Genomic DNA, 9,493 nt, shown 5'->3' on the forward strand with positions numbered 1-9,493 from the left:
ACGAAGTTTTTGCTCCCGTGGCGAAGCAGACCACTTTTCGCACGTTGTTATCAATCGCTGCTAGAAGAAAGTTGATTGTGAAACATGTGGACGTTTAGTCGACACACTTGTATGAGACCTGGCAGAGACGATATATGAAACAACGACTGGATTGAAATTGGTTCACAAAATGACGTGTGTCTGCTGAAAAAGAGTCTATATGGTTTGAAGCAAGCAGGAAGAGTATGGAACCAAACTATAACCGAAGTGCTTCGGAGTTTGGGTTCCATTCTTCAGAAGCAGATCCTTGTCTGTTTGTGAAGAACAAGCGTGATCGATGGTCATTCATACTGTTGTATGTGGATGACATGCTTGTTACTTGCTCTGAGGACAGAAAGTATGAAGACATCGAAATCACTTTGAAAGGACATTTTAAGATAACCACCCTGGGCGATGTAAGGAATATATGAGTATTCGAATCGAACGAGGACAGAATGGGCAATATTTGTTAGATCAAGCCTCTTATATTCGTAGGATTGCTAAAAGATTCGGACAAGAAGATGCAAGACCATCCCGTATCCAAATGGACCCCGGTTACCCGAAAATACAGCAAAAGGAGGAGAGAGCAATGCCTCGAAACGACGATTTCCAAAGCTTGGTGGGTGCTTTGCTGTATGTTGCGGTCAACACGCGGCTTGACATTGCCATCAGTGCATCCATCCGGCGCAAGGGAGCAATCCTTGCCAAGCTGATTGGACGGAAGCCAAGAGAACATTGCGATATCTGAATTCAACAGCAGATCTGAAATTGAAACTCTGTGAAGATGGGCAGCTTGAAGCATACGTTGATGCCGACTGGGCGGGCGACCATCAAGATCGAAAATCGAACTCGGGATTCATTTTTCATTTAGGTGGACCGATTTCGTGGTCAGCTCGGAAGCAGCAGTGCGTGACTTTAGCGGAGGCCTGTCGAGATCTGCTCTGGTTGCAAAAACTTATGAAAGATGTAGGTGAGAAGACCTCTGGACCAATCGTTATCCGTGAAGATAACCAGAGCTGCCTGGCGATGTTGCGAGCCGAAGGGGGATGTAGAAGGTCTTAGCACATCGACACCCCGGTACAATTTTATCCGCGACCTGGTGAATAACAACGTTATACAGGTTCAATACTGCCCTTCCGAACGTATGATTGCTGACACGTTGACAAAGCCATTGTCAAAAGTGAAGTTGGAAACTTGCCGTAAGAAGTTGGGACGTCAATCGTTGCAGCTTGAGGAGGAGTGAAGGAATCCAAGCATGCATGATTGATTCTTTCATCATAGTAGTCATATAAATGTTCAATAAAGGTTTAGTTCGCTTTCATCACTAGAAGAGAATAGTCCACATTTACTGCGTTACAACACTAATAATATGCCAGTCATGGGTTCAAACCTCATACGGACCGTCCCCCCATAGCAAAGATCAACTATCCGGCTGCGTGGTACTAAATCAGTTTCGAAAGCCTGTATAGGTCGACATGGTCGCGTAGATCGTTAAGCCCAATAGAAAGAAAGTGCTGCATTATCGCGATGGATACGATAAGAGTGCTTCCGTCTTAACAGAAGGTGTTCTATCATCTACCAAAATGTTGTGTGAGAAATGGAACTAGCTGCAAAAAGGTTGGTCAGTCTGCTTCATGAAAAAAAAAAATCAAAATAGTTAGGTGTTTCTACTTCTCTTTTTCCGTTTTGGACATAACTGTTGTCACTAATGGTATGCCTGTACCACTAATTGATTTATCAATGTAATTAAGCTATTGATTACCCACATCAGGATAGTCAGTCAGTCCTATGTATGAGGGGGGCGGTCTATAAGGGACTTGAGCCCATGACGAGCATGTTGTTTGGAAAAGTAGTTTAGTGCACAACAATCAACTTATTTTCCTTCATTGAAGAACAGAGAAGCTGTTGTGGTCCGATCGAACTTAGCCATCCTGTCCATCTAGGTGTCCCACTCAGCGATAGCAGTCGACGGCTCCGTATGATGTGTGAGTGGAAGGATGTGCGTGAGTTACAGGTCGCTGACCAGACGATTGAGAGAGAGATAGTGCAAAAGATAGGGAGATCTAACCTACAGCGCACATGTAGTGAGTATTCTCATTCGTGCGGCTGAGCTAAGGCAAATAGGATTAACGGGCCCGTGCTAGTAATTTATAATTAGGGAATAAGGATTTTTATGTTTGTGTAAATGCAAAGTAATCGTCTTCATCATTGTAGTAAATGTCCATGCATCCGATATGAAAGAAGCCAAAGCAATCAGAAACCGATTGAAGATTTTAAAGCTTGCAGGCCACAGCGGGCATTAAACACTGTTGCGGAAGGTCATTGTTTTACGAACAAGAGCCCAACTGAATAGGAAAGGACTGTTCGAAGGGGAGTGGTTAGTACTAACATGTCCTGATGATAGTTTTAAGAGTTTGTTCATTTTGTCAATTAATTATTGTTTAAATACGTTCTTGTAAAATACGTATGTTTGTCAATGATAATAAAAGGTAAGGCTAAATATAGAGAGAAACAATATAAAAAATAAATAAATAAAATAAAACATAGTCCCCCGATCCTGTTAGTATACGATCGTCAGCAATAGACGTCGCATTCCAGCTAGCACAACGAGGAGGTAGGATTCGGAGTTCCAAGATAGCGGTTGAATAATAATACATCCGCCTCCTGGCATTAGCTAGCCAGCTGGAAAGAGCTCGATGAATTTAAAGTGTTTAAAAATACGAAGAACAATATGTAATACTTACTCAAACTCCTGAACTGATTGGATGGCACGCAAGATGGTAAGGAAATTGTTGGGCTGAGCTCGCTTAAGCTGGTACTCGTGTATATATTCTATCATCGTTTCCTTCTATCATGCTTCCCCGGTTGACCATTTAAAAATAATCGACCGCATGAATTCTTGGTGGTGTGTGTATTAATGGAGTCGCTTGGTCGACAAAATTCGTAATTCGGAATGGTTGATCATCTCGTGCTCGTATCCTTTACCGTCTAATCCGATGTAGGCACGCCAACCATCCGTCACAATTGTCACTCCGGGGGCATTGCACATTGTTCATAACGATGCCCTGCAAGTTGCCAGCGTTGCGTTTCCGAACCAGCTCAAGAAAAATCTCCTTTGTCTCCCGACAAATACCACCGACCAGCCAAACCAGGTTGTTGTCCGCTATCCGTCCTCTGTGGGTACTTCCGTTTGGTAATGACGGACTCGTCGATCTCCACTGTGAGCCCTTCGCCTCCGGTCTGTTGTCGGTGGGTTTTCCACATATTCAGCGCTTATTTCACGGAGTATTTTGAACCATTTTAGAATGGCTGTCTTACCTACAATGAGATAAAAATAAAGCAAATAAAAAATTAATCTAACCGAATAATAGAAAAAATACTAAAAATAAATTACCGGCTGTACATTCAGCTTCCGCAACCATCCGCGTCGTATTTCGAGACCACTCGAAGGTTATCTCCATCAAAGGGATAGAGAAAACCTTGAATTTTTGAAAATACTATCCGTGCGAACAGTACATTCCGAGCCGGTGCAGCTCGATGTAGGCTTGTAAATCCATTACAAGCATTGGAGCGCTTGGTTACCTTCAGTTCATTTGTCTCTTGCACTTGCTGCATTGTTGCGTTGGCGGCAAGAGTTCCGCTTCCTGCAAAAGACGAACCAACCCTTCCTCATCCGCGGTTAGTTCTTCAGGTCACTAGAATTTTTACTGCTGCAAATATATCCATAGTTAAGTTTGTCCTGAAAATAAAACTTCCAAAAAGAGAGAATCTTTAATCTGTCGACCACTTTGTTGATCAAAACTTCAACTACATACGGAGCAATATTTTCCCGCGCGATCAACACTTCCACACGTTTACTACAATGATGAAGACGATTACTTTGCATTTACACAAACATATAAAATCCTTTATTCCCTAATCATAAATTACTAGCACAGCGAATGAGAATACTCACTACATGTGCGCTGTAGGTTAGATCTCCCTATCTTTTGCACTATCTCTCTCTCAATCGTCTGGTCAGCGACCTGTAACTCACGCACATCCTTCCACTCACACATCATACGGAAGCCGTCGACTGCTATCGCTGAGTGGGACACCCAGATGGACAGGATGGCTAAGTTCGATCGGACCACAACAGCTTCTCTGTTCTTCAAATGAAGGAAAATAAGTGATTGTTATGCACTAAACTACTTTTCCAAACAACATGCTCGTCATGGGCTCAAGTCCCTTATAGACCGCCCCCCTCATACATAGGACTGACTATCCTGATGTGGGTAATCAATAGCTTAATTACATTGATAAATCAATTAGTGGTACAGGCATACCATTAGTGACAACAGTTATGTCCAAAACGGAAAAAGAGAAGTAGAAACACCTAACTATTTGATTTTTTTTTCATTAAACAGACTGACCACACCTTTTTGCAAGCTAGATCCATTTCTCACACAACAATTTTGGTAGATGATAGAACACCTTCTGTTAAGACGGAAGCACTTTTATCGTATCCATCGCGATAATGCAGCACTTTCTTTCTATTGGGCTTAACGATCTACGCGACCATGTCGACCTATACAGGCTATCGAAACTGATTTAGTACCACGCAGCCGGATAGTTGATCTTTGCTATGGGGGGACGGTCCGTATGAGGTTTGAACCCATGATAGGCATGTTATTAGGTCATACAAATTAATGACTGTATCACGGGACCGCACAGCGTTGCACTTTCTTCCTATTTATATCGTAACAAATAAATAATTGGTATGCTTTATTTCCGCTATAGGCGACATACGTTGTTATGCTAACGTTATGTATAATGTTTACAAGACTTATTTGTATCACCAATCCGGATAATCAATCACTGGTTGGTGTGTGCTGCGCGAGGGAATAGAACTACGTCTAACCTATATAGATACCAACTTTCTGCCATTAGGGTAAACGGAATGATTAATATTTTTTCCTATTCCAAATTGCACCATCATGTGGCTAGTTGAATAAGTCATATAATAATCTTCCGAAGTGTGCATGGCAGCGCCGAAATGAATATAGCCATACCCTTCTACGCTCTCCTTTATACAGAACTTAGGCACCAAAGGTACCACGAGAGGCTGGTCACGGTCTTGATCATCATAATGCAAAACCCATCAATTGCACTCATTCAATACAAAGACGATATAACTTAAAAAATATTTTGCCATATTTTATTGTGAATAATTGAAATAATAACAGATGTTGAACATGAAGAAAGTATAATAACATTGAGTGAACACACAAATACCATCATTACTTATCATTACACTTGCCTTTTTCATATTCAATCAAATACCACTACTTCTTATAGAGATTGGGTTTAAAAAACTAAAGGTACAGGTATCTTATAAACACACTTAGTGAGAACATAACGATAAATGGTACATGGTAGCAACAGTTCCTATTAACTTTTTGTGCACGTGCAGCACAATCCAGGGATGGACGCAACATGTTTCAGTGGCATACGGCTGGCCAGATCCTTAACGAACAGTGCGGGATCAGATCGGCCGCCGGCTTCGTCATATCTGGCGGCATCTTAAACTGCAGCTTCATGATATTATAGTACGATTCCTCATACGTGGTCGCCAAAAACGGGACCTTACCGCACAGCAGCTCATACGCCAGCACGCACAAATTCGATAGATCGACAGTTTTTATGTGCGACTGACCATGCACCATCTCGGGCGATAAATAGTCGAGCGGAAACGCACAGCGTTGTACCGGAACAAGGTCGGCTCGTACACGGACCAACCGAAATCGACAATCTTCAGATCACCACCGTGCCCCAGCTGCAAGTTTTCCGGATGATGTCACGATGTATCACGTTGCGCTCGTGCTGCGATGAAAGGGTGTGTTACTTTATAGCATGCAAATGACAGCGGCGAAACACGACGCCCGACGCATCCTCCGGATCATCTTAAGCGGTGCATTCGAGCATGGGGTGTGGATGCGAATGACCAACCACGAGCTTACTGCAGCCGTATGGCGCGTCGGACATGGCTGTTTGCGATGGCTGGGACATGTTGTAAAGATGCCAGACTCGTGCCCCAACAGCAAGGTGTTCGAAAGCGGCACTCAGTTTGGTACTAGAAGCAACGAAGCACAGCAAGTTCGATGGCTAGATCAGGTGAAGTAAAACCTCGAAGATCGAGTGCCTACATCGATGGGAAGCTGCAGCTAGCGACCAGGCATTCCTATCAAGAGAGAAATGGAAAGGGGAGAAAACCAAAATGAAACAATGTATAGGCAGTATTTTTACAACCAAATGAAAATGACCGGCCCATGAGAAGGAATTGAACATACCAATGCATTAAGGCGTTTTTTTATATTTACGTTCGTCAAAAGTTTAAGACTGAAATCATTGACCATTGCTTGCAGAGGTTTGAGAAACCGATATAAACGGACTAAACGATTTATGTATTGGCATTTCTCGAAAAAGCCTTTAAACACGATAATCGTGCCGATGCAATATTTTTCTTCTCTGGCTCAACAACCGATGCCGGTCAAGGCCTGCCAACCCACTTGTGGGTTGGCTTTCAGTGACTTATTGATTTCCCCCCATAGCAGGATAGTCAGTCCTACGTATGGCGGCACGGTCTATTTGGGGCTTGAACCCATGACGGGCATGTTGTTAAGTCGTACGAGTTGACGACTGTACCATGAGACCGGCTGCCGATGCAATATAAAATACCTAAAAAGAGAAAATAATGGCGAGAATTTTTGATGATGAAATATAACAAAATATATAGTTTCTGTGGTATCACCACGGTAGCGTGTCGTTTATTCCCACGTGTGCACGCTGCATCCGCTCGGCCCAGTAACAGCAACCCAACACCGACGTATGATGCACCCTGCACTGCGGCGTAGGGAAATGCGCATCCGATCATAGTCTGCACTAACCAGCCAGTGAGCCATTCTGCCATCCAACCAGCCAGCCAGCCAGACACAACAGACAACCAACGGAGCAGAACAAGTAGTATATTTTTTAAACCCGCCAACACGCTCAACATTTACTTATCATGTAACATCACCATCTAATGCACATTGTTAACGAAACGTAGGCACCATTATGAGGAATGGGAAGCAAACACAGGGGCGCGAAAACTATAAATACAAATGGAGAGAACACCGTAAACGAGCAATTACCTATCAACGCGATCGCTAATTCCTTACCTTTTGCACATTAGTGAAACATATTTGCTTCCGTAATAGGTAATCGAAAGAGCTTTAAAAAAAAAACAAAACAAAATACACCGAATGTTTTCTAACTTGCTGTACACTATTTTATTCAACGGCACTGGTTTAAATCCTAATAATATCCTAATCCTAATACTGTTTAATATGTTAACACATCACACCACAACGAACGGCTCTAACGTAAACATCCGGCACCTTTAAACAATGCAGGCTCATCGCCATTTATGCTGCATTTGTTCTGCATAACATTACACAACGTTACTAGCATTACATTTTCCAGTATAAAATGTGTTTAATCACCCTTTACACCTTAAATGTACACACAATCACTATATCACAACACTACACTGCTTCGCCGATCTCGGTCTGCTTCTCCGGAGCGTCCGGAGCGCTTCTCCGTTGTTGTCTTATCCGAAGCACCATGGAGCAACTGCAACCGACCGACTCGATCATGTCCAAGTCCGTATCTGTAATGCGACCTGCCTTCCGAAGCAACAGTCATTCGATCGTTCGTCCGGCATTAGCAGAAACTAAAGAAAGGAAAAAAAACTTATGCTTGTAGTTATAATCCTACTCACCCATGCAGTAAAAGCATTTTCACGGCGACAAGGCTGTCGGTAACGTTTGCTGGATCTTGCTGTGCGCTTGCCAATTGAGTGCACATTTCGCATTGCTCATTACGTGGACATCAAGGTGGCCATCATACTGCCCGGCGACGACGGCTCCTAAATATAGCGGATGAGCGCGTGGCTCGCCACCGATGGAGACATGTCGCGGCAGAAGGTGTACCACACGTTTATCAGCACGTCGTGCTGGATGGCGCTGGAGGAGATGGAGCGGGACACACGGATACGGCTTCTAGTCGTTCGGCATTACCGCGATCGAGATAGCGACCGGAACTGCGCCGTACCACAACTACCCGCAGATGAAGATGATGATGCTGACGCTGCCGAACGATCAGTCCACGATCGATACCGGGGCGGACAAGAAGGCCTGTACCAGGCGTGCGACAAGACGTTACGCAAACTGGTCACCGAATGCTTGTAAAAGGAATTGTCCAAGCATCCAACGGCGAGCGAGCTTTGTATGCTTTGTAACTATAGAAAAAAAACCAGTGGTTAAAAAAATTAACGCGAGGAGTTTTGATACCGTGCGGATTACGTTCATTACTTACTAACGTTCATTACAACTTACCTTATTTTCCATGATCGAACATCGTTTAGTTGGATTGCCGGCATTCTTTCTTCCCTCTTTCGAACGTTCGCCGGCTCAACACGGTTGCACAACAGCTGCATAGAAAATACCGCTTTAATTGATTTAATATTACAAATATTAGCTATGCTTTACTTACCCTAAACGGCTTTCAGGAGTGCGAAGTCGATTCTACCATCATTATAATTTTTCGGCTGTTTATTTTACACATTACACAACATTTCCCATATAACAATGGGGAATTATTTCTATGGCAAACAGGGTGCGAGGTAGCGAGAAACAGGTTGCGACGAGCGAGAGGCTCTGTTAATTCAGAGAGAGGGGAATGAAATAAAGGGGGAAGCGAGAAGAGCAACACATAAGGAGAGCGAGAATGCCATGGCGAGAAGTAACAAATGATGAGGAAGAAATAGAAGAAGCTATGGAGGAAGCAAACAGCAACACATACGGAGAGCGAGGATGCTATAATGAGCGGTGACAAAGAAAGAGAAAGAGTGATATAAAACAAGGAGCGTGACAACACATGGAGAGAGTGTAGCTAAGGGGATAAGAGAAGAGCCACACATACGAAGAGCAAGAATATTTGCGCTTGCTATAGCTTGCTCAATTTTCATACATGCCGCTCTTATCAAAAAGCCGGTAGGTCTTCGCTGATGATCGTTTGAATCAATCAAAAAACTTTTTGCGCAACGGTACCGTTTGTATTTACGGCCGTTTTGTACGTAAAATCGGAAAGTTTGAATGACTAGCTTTGCCCATCGACGCATTCGCCTGGAAACCGTCCGAAGCCATCCGCAACCGTCACGAGCTGTTTGGAATCGGCTTCGGATGGATCCAACGAATACGACGGCTGAAGTTACCGACTAACGCAACCGGCCAGTCCTGTCGGCTACAACAGATGACACAAAACATTACCGAGATTGCATCTACCTTTCACAACTTGCGATTATTGTGGAGTAATTCGGTAGCGATTGCGGTGTTTTTTCAAATTTATCCATCGCTAGTAGCTTGGCCCTAAATGGCAACATTCATGATTCTCA

At 43.5% G+C, this 9,493-nt stretch overlaps 1 long non-coding RNA gene across 1 annotated transcript; it reads right to left on the minus strand.

Annotated features, from left to right (window-relative positions):
- Positions 1-8,244: 8,244 nt before the first annotated feature.
- Positions 8,245-8,634, minus strand: LOC121602136. Its single transcript, XR_006006295.1, has 3 exons — positions 8,593-8,634; positions 8,436-8,530; positions 8,245-8,338 (listed from the first exon to the last, which is right to left on the minus strand). It is a non-coding gene; the product is annotated as an uncharacterized LOC121602136 (long non-coding RNA).
- Between the last annotated feature and the right edge of the window lie 859 nt (positions 8,635-9,493).

This window comes from Anopheles merus, unplaced genomic scaffold (genome assembly GCF_017562075.2).
Source record: "Anopheles merus strain MAF unplaced genomic scaffold, AmerM5.1 LNR4000313, whole genome shotgun sequence".
Taxonomy (NCBI): Eukaryota; Metazoa; Arthropoda; class Insecta; order Diptera; family Culicidae; genus Anopheles; species Anopheles merus.